The sequence below is a fragment of the Pongo abelii genome, chromosome 8 (genome assembly GCF_028885655.2).
Source record: "Pongo abelii isolate AG06213 chromosome 8, NHGRI_mPonAbe1-v2.0_pri, whole genome shotgun sequence".
In the NCBI taxonomy this organism is placed as follows: domain Eukaryota; kingdom Metazoa; phylum Chordata; class Mammalia; order Primates; family Hominidae; genus Pongo; species Pongo abelii.
This window is the reverse complement of record NC_071993.2, coordinates 4,419,362-4,437,251: the sequence shown is the minus strand read 5'-3', so window position 1 is coordinate 4,437,251 and position 17,890 is coordinate 4,419,362. Positions and strand designations below refer to the sequence as shown.

At 38.1% G+C, this 17,890-nt stretch overlaps 1 long non-coding RNA gene across 2 annotated transcripts in view; it reads left to right on the top strand.

Moving 5' to 3' along the window:
• The window catches only part of LOC129048153 (uncharacterized), a 29,885-nt gene extending 12,785 nt beyond the window's left edge, over nucleotides 1-17,100 (top strand). The window contains exons 3-5 of one of the 2 annotated variants that reach the window (XR_008510256.1): nucleotides 7,187-7,312; nucleotides 13,090-13,353; nucleotides 13,426-17,100. This is a non-coding gene — a long non-coding RNA (uncharacterized LOC129048153). Of the gene's footprint in view, nucleotides 1-6,966; nucleotides 7,313-13,089; nucleotides 13,354-13,425 lie in introns of both variants that reach the window. The other variant, XR_008510255.1, reaches the window with a different exon arrangement.
• Nucleotides 17,101-17,890: the final 790 nt, after the last annotated feature.

The window sequence follows — 17,890 nt, the reverse complement described above, 5'->3', positions numbered from 1 at the left end:
AGCTTCAGTCTCAGCTGGCTTCAAATACCTGTTTTTTAACCACATTTCTTTTTCTTTCTTTCTTTCTTTCTCTTTCTTTCTCTCTTTCTTTTTCTTTCTTTCTTTCTCTTTCCCTTTCTTTCTTCTTTCTTTCTTTCTCTCTCTTTCTTTTTCTTTTCTTTCTCTTTCCCTTTCTTTCTTTCTTTTTCTTTCTCTCTCTCTTTTTCTCTTTCTTTCTTTTTTTTATTAAGCATTTTGAATTCCATAAAGCTTCATTCCATGAATTTTAACTGGGGTAGATCCCAGAATACTGATTCAAGTGTTCTGAAAAATTATATTAACTTCAGGGTCCTATGATTTACCTGCTTTTCAAAAAGAACTGCTTCATTAATTACTATTTGTCCATATCACTTTGAACATTATAGCAGTAGAGCAAGTAGGTAGGGCAATTTGCAGAAAAATGTCTCAATCGAAGGCCCATTTCCAGGGGATGTTCATCGTTCGGATTTGAAGTGAGAACTCTTTCTTTAAACAGGAGCCAACAGCAACATCTGGCTCAACTAATCCTGAGGCTCAACGAACTCTTCTTCATATTTTAGAAAGCGCACATTTTCCCTCCTTTTATTTATCATTTCATAGAAATCTGAAGCCAAGCACACTGAGAAGAAATATTTTGTAATCATTTTGATTTATCTATAAGCAGGAGGCTTGCAAAATCCCTTAAGAACTCATCCTCATTGATTTGTAGCTCAATTAAGCAGATTCAATTAGTCAGCATAGGTGGGCTGAAGAGCGCCAAGGGCTCAACTTCCAAAGATACTAAGATCTTAGGCAATTTATTATTTTTAAAAAATATCTTGTTTCCTTATACTGATACATTTTCTTCAAATCATATGGAAAGGAAACTGCATCTCTGAGGTATGCTGTAACTACAGTTGAACTTCATAGCCCCAAATTTTCTTCGTATTTTGTCTCCAAGAACTTAAGTATAGGGTCAGGGGAGATAGGAAATACCCTTGTTATCTAATGGTTCAAAGACTGAATAATGTTTTAATTCATGCTGGCCAAATGACAAAGAAGGAAACTCACGTGTCTGAAATACACTTCAGGCACCACTGCCCCAACTCTTTTCAGGGTATATTAAAATGATGGAAACTAATAAATCTTTGAGCTCACACTTGATCCCAGGTACAGAGGTAACTTTTTGTGCTTTACATGTTAATTTTCTCACTGCTACTGTACAAGTTAAGTCCCAAGAAGAAAAAAAGGCTTAGACATGTTTATTTTAATGAAAGTAGGAAACAAATGGGGCAGTGGGAGTGAGGAGAGAGAGAGAGAGATGGGACAAAGAAGAGGAGAGGAGAAGAGAGGAAAACTTGCTCAAGAGCCTACAAGTGCACATTTAACTAATTAAACAACTCACCTGGGGTCACATGGCTAGTAGCATTGCCAGAAAAAATATGTGGCTTGTTTGACACTAAAACACTCGCTGCATACTCAGGGCCCTGTGGCAGATACTGATATGGTTTCCTTTTCTTTTTGGACAGACAGCAATATGCATTTTCCAGTCTCCCTTACAGTTAGAGGTGCTCATGTAGGCAAGCTCTTGCCAGTGGAATATGCCATCCCTTTCTGGTCTGGCCACTAAAGCCTTTTTCACCACATTCTCTCTCTTCCCCTATTGGGAGGCTGAAGGAAGACCTCAGAGCCCACGGGAGAGGTCATAAAGGAAAATAAAGCTACATAGTACAAGGGTCCTGGGTCCCTGAAACATTATGCAGAAGGCTTTCTGGGAGCAGGTGCATGAAGTGCTATGTGAACAGGATATGAGCTTCTATTGGGTGAAGTTTCTGTGCTTTAGGGGTCATTTGCCATAGTAGGTAGATGTCCCTGGCTAATACAAACACAAGTACAGTCAGGCATCACTTAATGATGGGAAAACATTCTGAGAAATGTGTCATTAGGTAATTTCCCTCTTGTGCAAACATCAGAGAATGAACTTACCCAAACGTAGACAGTACAGCCTACTACACACCTAGGTGGCATTTTGTACAGCATGTGACTAAATACCATAGGCAATTATAACATAACAGTACACATTTGTGTATCTAAACACAGAAAAGGGTATGGTAAAAATATGGTATTACAATCTTATGGGACCACAATTATACATACATTCAGTCATTGAACAGAATGTTGTTATGTGGTACATGGCGGTACACAGATCAGTGCGGCACACCTCAACTTCCTCCAGCCGTATTTGTCCTACTTGACCGTAAAGTTTAATTGGATAAAATATGTCCTACCAGTGTCTTAGCCTCTCACAGATACCAGTGCCCCCATCTCTAAGGGCTGAATCCTAAATATTTCCTACCCAGAGCAAGGGCATGAGGGAAATTCTGAGCCCTCTGCAAACCATGTTATGTGAGTAGTTGCCTATTTACGTATTGGAGGGGTAAGTCCTATTTGCGTTCCATTCAATTTTCTGTCAACAGTTAAAAAGAAATAATTAGAAAAGCAGAGAAGGTGACAAGTCTATTAGATTCTTTAAACTGTTATATGTGGATGAAAGCAGAATGTCACCATCATGTACTATTAAATTTAAAGCTGTAAAGAGAAAATAAACTCTCTCTTCACCATTCCCAATATAGACACATATTTCTCATCTCAATGGCAAAGCTAAAGAAAGGGACCTCTCTAAGAGTATTCTAGTGAGGGCTTCACCTCCTCATAGATTTCTGCAATCTCAGGCCTCAAGTTGAGTTTCATGCCAATATATCATAACATCCACAGCAAGATAATACTGTCTTGCTGCTATTATGGTTATTAACATAGTTGCTATTGCGAATTCTATTAGCTGCATACTTTTTAAGGATATGAGTTTATCTCCACAATTTCCTGGAGGGAAGATGGGTGATGACTTTTATCAGCGCTATTCGGGTGATTAAGTAACCAGAGAGAAATGCAAAGCCATTTCCCAGTGTAACGCAGCCCATCGAAAACACAGTCACATTTAGTACTCAAAGGATTTCCATTGTTGTGCACTTAGGCAACGACTCTCACTCAGCAATTCCTATGGGTTTGTGGACAAAATTCCTGTTTTAGAAAAAAATTTTCCCCAAGATAAAAAAAAAAGAATTATTAATGGCCTTAGTCATTGAATTAGATTCAAAATATTTAAAATTATGACATTTTCTTTGTTTGTTGCCTGGGAATGTTCCCCAAAAGCAGTTACTCTAAAGTAAGAGAATGACAAGGAGGATCTGTTTGGAATAAACTTCACTACTGATCTATAAAGTATATAGAAATGTTTTGCAATATTCATAGCATATCATCGTGAGTTTATTTCTGTTCCTTAATCACTGGAGATACTTTAGCATAGTAAGTCTGAATTGCTCAAGGGGCACTAAATGTCCCACACATGAAACTGTGTTTCAAAGTCTCGCTATATATACAAAATAAAAGCCAGCTTCCTTAGTCTGACCTGCAAGGCCCTCAACAATCCCTTCCCAAACTGTCTCCTGAGGTATGCTTCTGCCACACATGAACATGTTCTAAAGTACACACAAATCACCCTGCTCTGAAGTCTATTACACCCTGAAACTTCTGTCTTTATACATTCCATGATGCTTATCCCGTTCACTTGGAATAACTTTATCTTCATTTGGAATAACTTTATATTCATGTTAATTCTACATTTTAAATTCCCTTTTCATCTTTAAAATACTGGCCTTAAAATGCTACAATTTCTCTTGAATTCCCAAATTACATTTGTGGGATCACTTAGTTCCTCTCACACCTCCTGTAATATTTATCCATGGCTTGTGTACCCTAGGAGCAAAAAAACTGTCATATTCAGTCTTTTTTAATTATCTCTAAGGACTAGTCATGTGTTTTATATGTAGTAAGTGCTTACTTCTCATATTCAACCATTTTTTGATGAAACTGTTTCAAACTAACTTTTGCTCACACGAAAGAGCTGCAATTAGATTTGGAAAGGGATGTACATTCTCCATAGGACCCAAAGGGGTAATAGCATATATTCCATGGCACTAGTCATTTTGGATTAAGGATAATCTTAGTTTGGGTTCAGCTATCATTGCTTACGTGTTCTGTGTTTTTCCTGGGCTTCCCTCCATTGTATGGAGATTAGAATTTTAAATTTTCTAAAGAAGTTTCTAACACATCAGATGATGTTTATCTAGGTCTTTAGATAAACATGTGTTCTCTTGCTGACTATTTAAAATTAAACCCACATACCAATAATACCAGATATTTTCCTGAACAGTCCATTTTATTTATTTATTTATTTATTTATTTACTGAGACGGAGTCTTGCTCTGTCACCCAGGCTGTAGTGCAGTGGCTTGATCTTGGCTCACAGTAACCTCCACTTCCCAGTTTCAAGCGATTCTTGTGCCTCAGCCTCCCAAGTAGCTGGGATCACAGGCATGCACCATCATGCTTGACTAATTTTTGTGTTTTTAGTAGAGACAGGGTTTCACCATGTTGGCTAGGCTGGCCTAGAACTCCTGGCCTCAAGTGATCTGCCCACTTCGGCCTCCCAAAGTGCTAGGATTATAGGCACGAGCCACAACATCTGGCCCTGAACAGTCCATTTTAAACAATATATCTGAAGGATGTATTTTCATTTCTAGAGGGACATTTATACTTAAAAATAAGCAAAGGCAACAAGGATGACTAGGCTGATCTCTCCTAGGAAAAAAAATATAGCCAAAGTCATGAGGAGTGGAAGAAAATGATTACCACAAGTTACTGGGGTTAGAAGCACTATCACTCAAGGGAGCGTATTTTTAAAATTCAGGTGTATTCAGGAGATTGTCTAGTTTATTATGTTATCAAGATATCCCTTCACTAGATCACCCTCAAATCCTTTATCTGACAATACAGTCTGTCCTTGAAGGTTTTTATAAAATTGCTTAAATCTTAATTCCATATTTAGTGGAAAATAAAACATTGTCCCACATTTACAAGAATTCTCTGGAAAATTGGGGTGGAGTCTAATGAGATTGCTGTATTGAAGGCTATGGTACTTGTCCTGTATACTTATAATTCCCTTTATTCAGTGTATTTACAGATGTCAAGTTCAGTGAATCATTTGTATTTAAGGATACAAAAATATATCAGGGAAAAATGAAGTTGTAGAAGTACAATTTGCTGCTTTTGTCTTTGCATTTAAAAGACCCTAAACACAATTAACATAAACCAAAAAATATTAAGGGTGTGGAAAGTGTTTCTGATAGGATTTGTGAAATTTAAAAGGCCAGTCCCTAAGACATAGCGGCGCTGGGCCACCTCATAAATCTGCACTTCAGAGAGTCACCATTGGCATGGTTCTGCTGCCAAAGGAAAATATACTTGTTAATTTTCAATGTCAAATTCCACATTTCTCGATGGAACATGAATGGCTCACACTGGAATAAAGGTTCTGTAACTAGAAACATCTTTCTTGTTTTATAACCAGGCAGGCAGGCCGGTGCACAGAATGGGCTACACAAATTCCACAGTTCTGAATCTGGAACCTTGCGTGGAGAAAGAGAACGTAGAGGCAGTTTATTTTCATCTTCACCTGACAAGGATCCTGAGCCTGTGGAGAGTTGAGGGCTGTGCCCAAGATTTCGCTGGAGGCTTCGCTCTAGCTAGAATAGAGGTCTCCTAATTCCCACTTCTTTACTGTGTTTAATTTACCTGGAGATGAATGATGGAAGTTAGATTACAAAGACTGGAAGATTGAATGGATATTAAGTCACCAGGTCTTCAAGGAAACAGGGAAGAATTCTATGTCTTGAACTTATAATCTGAGAAGGTAATTCAAGCGTGGAGAACGCCAATGAGGCACTTCCGCTGCTTCGTGGCATTTCCCTATGCCACTGCTATGCAGCGGCAAGCTGTAGGAATACAAATTGTTAAGAGAATATAAAAGATCATGTAGCATCATTTTCTCAGCTACAGACTATCTTAACATGCAGCATTTAAGATCCTTTTCACTCTGCGTCAGATTGGGTTCCTCGTCCCCATTCAATGTGCCCTCCTGTTTGAGACGTGCACTCCAGCCTGAAGGCTCACAAACTTAGGGCCCCACACCAGCCGCATCAACATCAATGCAGAACTTGTTAGAAGTGACATGCTTAAGGTACTTCCTGGGAACTGTGCAATCAGAAACACTGGGAATGAGGCCCAACAGTCTTTCTTTTAACAAGCCTTCCAGGTAATTTTGATACATGTTAAAGTGTGAGAACCACTAACTCTAGCCTATTGATATTGCCTTTTTAAACACTATCCCCAGCCAGGTGTGGTGGCTTACGCCTGTAATCCCAGCACTTTGGGAGCCAAGGCGGGCGAATCACTTGAGCCCAGGAGTTTGAGATCAGCCTGGGCAATGGGTGAAACCCTGTTTCTACTAACAAAATACAAAAAACAGAGAAATAGCCAGGCATGGTTGGCAGGTACCAGCTCCTCGGGAGACTGAGGTAGGAGGATTGCTTGAGCCTGGGAGGTCGAGCCTGCAATGAGCTGTGTTTGAGCCATTGCACTGCAGCCTGGGCAACAGAGCAAGACTATCTCACAAAAAAAGAAATTAAAAAATAAACACTACCCCCAATAATTACTTATTTTATATGTAGCTGATTTTACTTATTTTCATCTGAGCAAACGTAGAGTACATTGTATATGTACAGTATTATTCTAAGTATTTTAGAAATAGTAACTAATTTAATCCTCTAGCAGCCCTATGACATAATAGCTGTATCATTTCAATCTTACAGTGGAGGAAACAGGCACAGAGTAGCTGGTGGAAGATGTGAGTCCCGTGCTGGGAAGCCTGGCTCCCAAGCCACCCTCTCACACAGGATACTAATGAGACCACTCGTGACCAGCCCTCAGCTCACTCTAGGCTACCCTTCTCAACCCTCACTTTGAATATGCATTTGTTATTTCTACCACTCATCATCCACCTTCATTCTTGCAGCAAGAACTTTCCAGCAGTCCCTGGGGAACACGTCCTCTAATCCCTTGCTAACTAAAATGAAGTGTGGCATCGGCCCAGCAGCGGCAGTGCCCCCCAGAGGTGTTAGAAAGGCAGAACTTCAGGCTCTACCTTGGAGCTGCTGAATCTGAATCTCATTTAACAAGATCCTCAGGAGAAGCAAATGCACTGCCCTACCACAGTCTTCTTAACATTCTTCCAGGGACAAGTCCATCTGCAGGATGCAGAAATGAGCCTTGATCTGGGGGAATTTGATCAGCAATCATCAATCCCTCTAGCCACAGGAACTGGCGCCTGATAATAACGTAATGCAAAGCAAGGCAATAAGGTGAGTGAAACTTGAGGGGCATGATTTTTTGTGCGTGTTTTTGGAGGAGAGAGTTTCTCTGTTACTCTAGACTGGATGCCACGGTGACGTGAGACTAAAGACGCCAGACTCCACCATATAGAGCAGGGGATGGAGCCAGTCAGGTGATATGGAGCCCGAGACAAAGACAGGCCCTGCAGCACCTTTGCCTGGCACCAGGTTTTTCTTTTAACTTTTTAGTTTTGTGAGTCAATCAATTTCCTTTTTTACTGAATGCAGGTTGAGTCCTGTTTTTGTTTCTGGGTCACGTGCAGTAAGACATAGATACCAGTACAACATCTGCTCTACTGATTGGTCAGTTTGTTAGCTCTCACCCAGGGCTGTTAATAAACACCTGTGTAGGTGTTTTTACCTCTGCAGATAGAGTGTAAGTTCCCTGAGAGAATGGTACTACCTTCTACCTTTTTATTTATTTATTTATTTTTGGTAACTGCTATGATGCCTTGTAGAGTACAGAGTAGCGAACACATTATTTTATAGTGAATAAAGAAGAATGGGTTTAAGAACATTAATTTGCAATGTTTAAAATGGTCAAAGGAGGGAGGACATTTAGTTCATCAAATATTCACTGGACGCTGTCCAGGGCCGTAGACTAGGCTGTGCATTGGTGATGCAGAGGTGGTTAAACTATGACTCCAGACATCAAACATACTACAGCATCATGGGGGAATCACAGTAACTTTTTAATAACTTTTAACAGATGTAGGATAATTCATAGCACTCTATGCTGTATACACAGGAGACGTTATTTCATAGCTGAAGGTAGAAAGCAGATTTATTAAGCAACCTAAGGAGTATGATGAGTAAAAATCAAAAGTAGATTTGAATCCAAGTGAGTTTGATTAGAAAGACAACTTCCCCCACTACACCAGTAAACCATTATGAATTTTTAATTTCTTGGTTTGTTTTTACCATTGCATGGCTAGAAGTTGGCTTCAAAAAGTTCCCTTTTTCAGTAAATTGTAGAATTTTTATCTGTGACAATGCTTGTCTACGCAAGCACTTCCACGTGTGTTTACATCCTCTTGGCTAACATTCATCTAATTGGAATAGTTAATAATGTTGGAGGCATTACTCAACATACTGCATGGCATCATTAGCTGAGAGCTGTGTCTTAAATGAGGCGTGTTCTTCCCCTATTGAACATGTGTATCAGCTCTGCCCCCACAGACTCACTTGTCCTGCATGTCATAAAAGGAGGAGCTCATAAACTCTGGATGAAGACAGGATCCCTGGTATCTTGTGATTTCCTGGACTCACCTTTTGTCTATTTAACTTTTTCACTATATCCTACTCATATTAACACCAGGGTATTTTAATATTCTTCAGATTCCTGCCCCAGCTCTTCAATACTTACGTCATGTTCTTTTTAATTTGATGACAAGATTAGATGTTGTGTTCTTATCTTCCCAGCCTCTAGCAAGTCTACTGACTTGACTTGGAAAATCTCTGGAGTTTTGACTCACTATCAGCTATAGGTATGAGCTTGGGTGTAATTTTAAAGATATTTTCTATACCACTTAGTAATCCCATCATCTTGGCAAGTAAGTTCTCTAGTTAAGGGGAGATATTTAATCTAAAAATGTCCAAGTTTAATCGTATGTCTACAGTTGTTAAAATACAATATGTATAGGCTTAGGTTTTCAGTTTTAACATGAAAGAACTTGGAAGCTGTCACTCTGTCCTTACAATAGAAAAAATCTGGAAAAACTGAAAACAACTTTATAAGACCCATCAGAGAACTGAGGTTGCAAAGAAAACTACAGCACCAACATCTGGAGAGACAGGTTCATCTGGAGAGACACAGCCCAGAGGTGCTCACCTGGAACAGAAGCTGCTGGAGCCCTGAGGGGTAGGAACACTGGCATGGTCATCGGAGGACCTGCAGGAGGCTTAGTGTCCAGCATGGTGCTGCAATCTTAGGGGAGCTCACACTTTCCGGGACTTTACCTCCAGGAACCCACACTTCTTACAGTGAAAATCAGAGAAACATCCCCTGTTGGTCATTTCAGGGGGGAGATAAAAGTAATAATTGTAAAACACATAACTTTTTCCATAAAAAAGACCTACACGCTAGGGAAAAAGACGCTGTCAAAGCCATATCCCCATGAGGGAAGGGTATTCCTCCAAAACCCACAAGCAATAGCAGTGAGGACTTCAAGGAAATAGATGGAGAATATTGAGGCCATAGAAGGAAGAAAGGATAGTGCAGAGAAAAAAAGCTATACCACTGGAGAGACACTTGTGAAAGCTACATCTCCAAGACACTGTCTCCTGAAACATTGATATGTAAAGGGAAGATTGTATACACTCCCCTCCTCCCCACCTCCCCATCATGCCCGTAATATAATAATAGGGAATTACAGACAGATGCACTGCAAGACACAGGCTCTATCTGAGAGATGAAGGGTTGAATTTTCCACGTGGCATAACAATCCTCAAGGTGCATCCATTGAGGGTAAAAATACATGTGACAAAACCTGATGGAACTGAAGAAAGGAATACACAAATCTACTACTACAGTTGGAGACTTCAACACCCCACCTTTTTTAAATGATAGATTAAGCAGACAGAAAATCAATAAAGATATGGTTGAACAGAAGAGCACTATCAATCAACACATACAAATTGACATATATAGAATGCACTGTGTGTATACAGTGGAATACACACTCTTTTCAAGTTCACAGGAAACATCCACCAATATAGACCACATTCTAGTCTAAAACGCACTCCTTAACAAATTTAAAACAATAGAAATCAAACAAAGTATGTGTTTAGAACACAGCGGAATTAAACTAGAAATCAATAGCCAAAATATAGCTGGAAAACCCTCCAAGTATATGACAATTAAACAATATATTTCTAAATAATTTACAAGTCAAAGAAGAAGTCTCAAGAAAAGTTAAAAAATATTTTTAACTAAAGGAAAATCCATCTTATATAATGGATAGAGTGTGGTAGAAGTGGTTCTTAGAGGGATTTTATAGGATTGGATGCATACTTAGAAAAAAAATCTACAATCAATAACATAAGCTTCCACCTAAGAAATGAAGAAAGAACAATGTAAGCCTATAGCCAGCCATAGAAAAGACATAACACACACTAGAGCACAAGTCAATGAAGCTGAAAACAAGGAAGCGATGGAAAAAAATTGGCAACACAGAAAGCTGCCTGGTTCTCTGAAAAGGTCAGTAAAATTGCAACACCTCAAGCCAGGTTAAATGAGAAAAAGTTTTTTAAAAAAGAGAGAGCGTGAGAAGGCAAAATTTACAAATAGCAGAAATCAAGTAAGATTTACTACTGATTCTATGGAGATTAAAATGATATTAAAGGAATACTATGTACAACTCTATGTCATATATTTGATAATTTAGATGAAATGGAGCTATTCCTTAAAAGGCACAAACTATCAAAACCCATAAAAGGAAACCTAGATAACTTGAGTAGCGCTATATCTGTTAAAGAGGTGGAATTAATAATTAATAACATTAAAAAAATCAGTCCCAAAAGATTTCACTGGTGAATTCCATGAAATATTTAATGAAGAAGAAATACGAGTTCCCTTTGACCTCTTCCAGAAAGTAGCAGAGACAACACTTTCTCATTTTATGAAGCCAATTTCTATATGCTTTAGTGCTGATAGTTTATTACTCAGGATGATTTTTAAAAGTTATTTCTGTAATAAGAAGATACATACTTTTTTTATATTTTTGAGACAAAAAATAATGATGAAATATTCTTTACACCAAACCCCCATGACACAAAATTTACCTACATGAGAAACTTGTACTTGTACCCCTGAACCTAACATAAAAGTTAAAAAATTTTTAAAAAGTCAAAAGAATAAAAATAATTTGGTTAAAATAAAATCCTAATGGAACTCTTACTGCAGTACTTGAACTCTATGAATATAGTTAGGAGAGATACTAATGGGTATTTTTTTTAATAAGAAAAAGAACATTTTTAAAAATCAATTAATTCCAAAGTATCACAGCCTTCTGTTCTAAAAACCATGGGGACAGCAAGCTCTGTTTTGGGGGTAAATTTTACTAAAATAGAACAAATTAGAACTAACTTTTGATTTTGAGGAATACCACTAAGAATATCCCCAAGAAAACATTTCGTCAGCATGGTGGTGGTCCAGTGCTTGGACTAGATTTTCCATATAATTCGGGCTTTCTGTAATCTCTTACTAAACATTATCATCAACATCAATTTGGTCAGCAGCATAGAGAAGTAAACTAAGTCAAGTAAGATTTTCCTAAAGACTAATGGAAAGAAGACATACATTATCATGAATTTGGATAATTTGTTTTTCAATATGATATGGTTTGGCTGTGTCCCCACCCAAATGTCATCTCAAATTGTAATCCTCATGTGTGGACAGAGGGACTTGGTGAGAGGTGATTGGATCGTGGGGGTGGTTTCCCCCATGCTGTTCTCATGACAGTGAGGGCACTCTCACAAGATCTGGTTGTTTGATAAGTGTCTGGCATCTCCCCTGTTTGCTCTCTTTTTCTGCGGCCTTGTGAAGGAAGGTACTGGCATCTCCTTCACCTTCTGCCATGATTGTAAGTTTCCCGAGGCCTCCTCAACCATGTGGAACTATGAGTCTATTAAACTACTTTTCTTTATAAATTTCCTAGTCTTGGGCAGTTCTTCATAGCAGTGTGAAAATGGACTAATACACAATATAAAATATACCACAGCGTTAATATGGGGAAAAATGTGTAACCTCAATTACAGGGTTAAAACATACCCTGTGCTAAACCTATCAGCTTATCAGAGTTGGAGTGAGAAAACATGACCTTTTTTCCCAGCCTACGATCCACCTTCACAAATCCAGATTCCAGTTTGAGCACTCCCTCATCATTCAGTGGCTGGCATTTGAGATTCCCATCCCCTCCAGAGAAACTCATCCTGATGCCCACTCCATACCACCCAATGAGACACCTAGCTCTCAACATAACCTCACAAACCCATCACCGTATGAGAGGGCATTATAAGTAACAAGGCAGGGTTTTCTCCAAACACCAAGTGAAATGGCCAATCCGTAACCTACTCATTGATGCAGGATTCTTAGAGTTGGAGAAACCAGCTCCAGGGAGGTCATAAGATGTGGAGGGAGGAGCACAGAGCTAGGAGATTGGAGGCCTGGGTGGATTCCCAATTCCAGAGTTCATACACCACGGTACACCAGGGAAGTCATTTAATCTCTCTTACCTTAGCCTACTCAACCATAAAATGGAGGGAATATGTAAAAGAGGACTGTAGGTACCATAAAATAAAATACTATATATGAAGGATCTATTACAGTGTGATGTACATGGTAGCTGCCCAATAAATTAAAGAAATGATTAGAATGAATGGGTTTTACTCATGATGTGATCATTTAGTTTTCATACTACCTCTGTTACTATATCTGATGGTGATGTTTGCTTTCACTTTGAGCACAAATCCACATTAACCGGCACAACAGCGTGATAATAGTTACCTTTTTCCCAGCCCTTCACCTCTGCAGGGACTTCTCATGTTAGTTGACAGTGTGGGCAGCAGGTGTTCTTGTCTTCACCTTCTCTGTTGAAAGTTGCACACCCCCCATGCTCTAACACTTTACTTTACTTGATCGTGTTTCCTGTCATTCCCCCAAATAGTTTTCTGTGTGTTTATTGCTTCCCCAACCAGAATGTATGTTTCATAAACAGCAGCTTTGTTCTCTTTTTTTCCTCTGCAAGCTGGAGCAGTGTACAGCGTGATGCATGTGCGCAGTGCACGGCTGCTTAAATAAGAGGACACACACATCAACTCCCCTTATACAGAGGAGGAAAGGGAGCTTTGTAAAAGGACATGGCAGTAAACCTCCCTTCTGAGCCTGTAGCTCATGCCTTTGCATGTTTCAGCAAGAATGAAGAATATCAGTCAAGAGTTTCCACGTCACGCCTGCCAGGGCTATACCCTGGGTGTTTACAGAGTTGAGGACACCGAGACCAATATAACAGGTAGATTGACTGTGATAGAAAAGATGCCTCAAATACAATTTATTCAAGTCTAAGAAATGAAATCTCATTCAGTTTCAGGCCTCATCAACAGCAGGGAGAACCACAAATCACAAACTTCTTTTGCACTGGGAAAGGTGTTGCCATGGGAACAGGGCGGCTGTCCATTTGGCCATCTCGTCCCTAGAGGAAGGCAGGTGAGGAAGGTAAGAGAGTCATAGTCAGGCAGGAAGGCCTGCGATAAGATCCAAGGAAGATGGGGGATGTACTTCTACCATGTGTCATGTTGGTAGCAAATGTAGTAAGAATTAAAATGTCACCATCTGATCCACATTACATCTGAATAGAACATCGTCTAGCAGAGTTTCCTTGCCTCTACATGATTATAGGCTGTGTTGACATCAAAGAGATATAATAAAGCATATTGGCCTAACAGAACATATTATCATAGAATAAATGTATGCTCTTCATTTAAATGAAGAGTCCTAAAAAATGAACAGGGGACAGATTATCTAAGTGGCTAGGTTTATGCCCATGCTAAGATCACCAAAGCTCCTAACCTCTAGGAGATGGGAAATCATGAGTCTCATAGCCTGGCAGGCTACAGTCTAACAAGACTGGCTTCATGCATATATATTGATCTTTTGGTGGTGGTCAAGCATCCCAAGCCATGGACCGTGTTGATACTAAAAATGTGATGACACCCAAAAACAATGTGAAATCAGTAGGAAAAAGATTTGAATAAAATGACCAACCCACAGATGACCAGGGACAAGACCAAGACAATTCCTACGCTGACACAGTGACAAATAGGTGCTAAGTGGACGTCGTTCCTTTCCTATCTTGTTGGTCTTTCCTGTTGACAAATATCTCTTTAAAGGATGTTTTAATGTTTTCCTCAATAGGCTCTGCGAAGTAAAACCCCAATGGGAAACAGTTCTAGCATACGAACCTATGTAAATTAACAGCAGCAAAAAAGAGGGAAAGAAGAAAATAAGGAAACCCTCCTTAACACCTCCTTTAATTCATGTTTCCTCGTATTTTCCCTTAGTCCTTCAATAGAGCAGCAGTAGAAATACAATGATTTATGAATTCCATGGGGTGAATTCTTGAAGTAATAACACTTACCACCATGAAGTTCTCAGATTTCTTTTCCACACAGCAACTCTGAGAGCAAAGAAAATTGCTGGACTCTCACGGCCAGGCATTTCATTGTATAGTTCTGGCAACGTGACCCTAATGAGAAGAAGTCCATACTTCAGTTTTGGTTTAGAATTCAGTGACAGTTTGATTGTGGGCTCAACCTCTTCTGCTTCCATTGGAATGTGAGTTACATGCTGAATTAATGAGCAAAAACATTAGGGCTTTGAGCCTGTTTTGCGCTTTCCTAGTTCCCTTCATTTTATTTTCACTGGTTTATTTTATTTTTGTATCTTGATCCAAAATTCATTTGCATATGATTTTTGTGCACACTAAGATCATCCTGAAGAACATGGACTTGTGAAACACTGGGAATCAATTACCCTCAGGAAATCCGTCGACTTGGTGAGGTGTGTCTGTTACAGTTAGTTACTATGAAATTCCCCTTTTCTAAAAATCCTGTCATTAAACCCCATGATGGCTTTCTGTTGCTCACTGCTGATCTTTTGCCTCTCAGTAAGCATGAAGAACACTTTCTCTTTCTTGCTGTGAGTTAATGCTATTTATATTTTAGAAATGCCAGATTCCTTCACAAGTCACTTGAGACTCAGTGGCAAGAATGAATTACCCTGAACTGTCTGTCTCTCTCCTGACAGGTCTGCCTGAAAGGCAGCTTGCCTGGAGCTGCATTCATTGTTATTTCACAATCTGAGAGCCAGCAAGAGACAGTTTTACAAATTTCTAACATAAGGCATAAAATGAAATTCAACAGAAACTAATCTTTCCTTTTTTAAAATTCCTGGCTTTGACCAAATTAGTAGGGAATGACATATTTTGAATCGCTTAGTGTACATACTATTGTATTTCTCTGCAATTTAATCTTATCATCGTTGCTCCAGGGAGACATATATTAAAGTTTATTGGTAAATACATTTCCCTTGATTTCCTTTGTTCCAAAATAAAATGATGAATTAAGACTTAGCACATACACTAGCATTTAGTATTTGCTATAGTTTCCACTTTGCACATACAAATAGTGATCTGTACCCTGTGGCAACCAATTATAATACATGTACCGTTATTGTACAATTTTAAATTAGTAGAACAACTGAGCTGATACTTTAAGCCAGCAAAAAAAATGTTTATTTTCTAGATTAATGAAATAACAGGATAAAACCTGAAGTGAATATTAATGTGTGTTATCTATGATATTGTCTATCAATTAATATAAAATGCATGTTCTTTTATTCTAGAAATAAATCTACTGTGTTATGATTATTTCTCTAATAATTATGTAACTAATGAACTATTAATCCAAGACAATTGGTCCAGCACTTCTTCATGATTTTTTGTTCCCTGGGTAAACCAAAGGTAAACAAATGCATGGCTGAGATGCCCAGGTTTCCTAAAGCTCCCTGGGGAATGTCAAAAATAAGCAGATCTTCCCAAACATTAGCACTGATCTCCTTTTACATTGGAAGTTCATGTTTAAAGAGAGGGAATTCCCCACCGCAGTAATAGCAGTTGAATCAATAGAAACTGTGATTCTTGCCTCTATTTGTAGTTTTAAAATGAACTCTTCTCAGAATATTGTCCCCAATTAATAAAGATAATGATAAAATCCTATCAGTAATAACGCATATTTATTTAGTTCTTTGACTTGTGTCACATGTCATATTAAGCACTATTTTTCATTATTTAATTCTCAGCAATCACATGGGGTTGGTAGCCCCATTTTACAAACAAAAACAAAACAAGTAAACAAAAATTCTGGATGTTTTTAGAGAGGTTACATCCCTTATCACAAGATGTGTAAATGGAGAATCTATGACTCAAACTAAGACATCCTTAACCCAGTGCCTGTGTCTTAAGCACCAAATATTTTCATTAATCATCGGTCTCATAATAAGAAAAATAATGATTTAATAAAGAAATTTCTGTTCAAATTCTCCTTTTAAGGACTTAGTAATAGGTTTCTTCATAATTAGTTGCAGCCTCGTATTTCAATCTCATTCTTTTGTCAAACTTACCTTCTGCTAAACCAAGTCCCAATGATTTCATTATATAATTTTTCTCCAATGCGTTTATTTCTCTTGCTTTCTATCAATAAATTATCATTCTGCCTACAAACATTTCTTGCTAAATTCTTTAAAAAAAAAATCTTTCTAAGGAGTCTCTCCAGAGTCTCTCTGCAAGCAGCACCATTTTCCAACCCAGTCTCTACTCTGCAATCATAGTAGTCTTTTGTCAACACAAATTTGATGTCGAACGCTTGTTCAAAGACTCCATTTGTGTCCCATTGAACTTAGAATAGACACCAATAGGCCGGGCGTGGTGGCTCACACCTGTAATCCCAGCACTTTGAGAAGCTGAGGTGGGTGGATCACCTGAGGTCAGGAGTTCGAGACCAGCCTGACCAACATGGTGAAAACCCGTCTCTACTAAAAATACACACACACACACACACACAAAAGCTGGGCATGGTGGCAACTGTAATCTCAGCAAATGGGGAGGCTGAGACATGAGAACTGCTTGAACAGGAAAGTAGAGGTTGCAGTGAGCTGAGATCTCGCCATTGCACTCCAGCCTGGGCGACAGAGTGAAAGACTGCATCTCAAAAACAAACAAACAACAAAAACAACAAAAATTTTTAAAAAATACAGAACAACATATTTAAGATCGCCTGCAAGTCTTGTGCAGTCTTCCCACCTAGAACCATTGTATGTGTAAAGAGATGGAATTTGCAAAAACATTCATATTGTACATAGCAAAAGTTCTAAACATTCTTTATAGGGTAGTGGATTAAAGCATGATATATTTTTTTAAAGGAAAAAATAGTGAAACAATTTTGATATATCCATACATTATAGAATATTATGAAACCATTTAAAGCGATCATATATCTAGATTATACAAATGTTGATAAATGATTGATAGATGTGGATATAGACATCAACATAGATTGAGATAATTCCCATAAAACATAGATAAATGATAAGGTAAAAGAAAAAGGTCAATTTAAAAATACATAGAAGTACATATAAAGATATAATTATATATTAAACATAATATATATTATATCAAACTATTAACGATCTCCATTTTAACAAATCCTAATTTTCTTTGAATTAATTAGTGCCTAGTAATAAATGGTTTTGCACTCATATTAACATCTCTAAATTTCCTAAGTCCAGTACAATTCATTTGCCTGAAACATTGCTTAGATAATATTAAGCAACTATATCTTCTAGCATATAAAATATTAACGTATGGTTATTTTACATTAAAAACACTTAAAAATCTATTTTTATCTTATAATTTTAGTTATAAATAAAGGTTAAACCAATCTGATTATAAAAAGTATTAAGAAACACCACTTCTGTTAAGAACCATCTTGGAT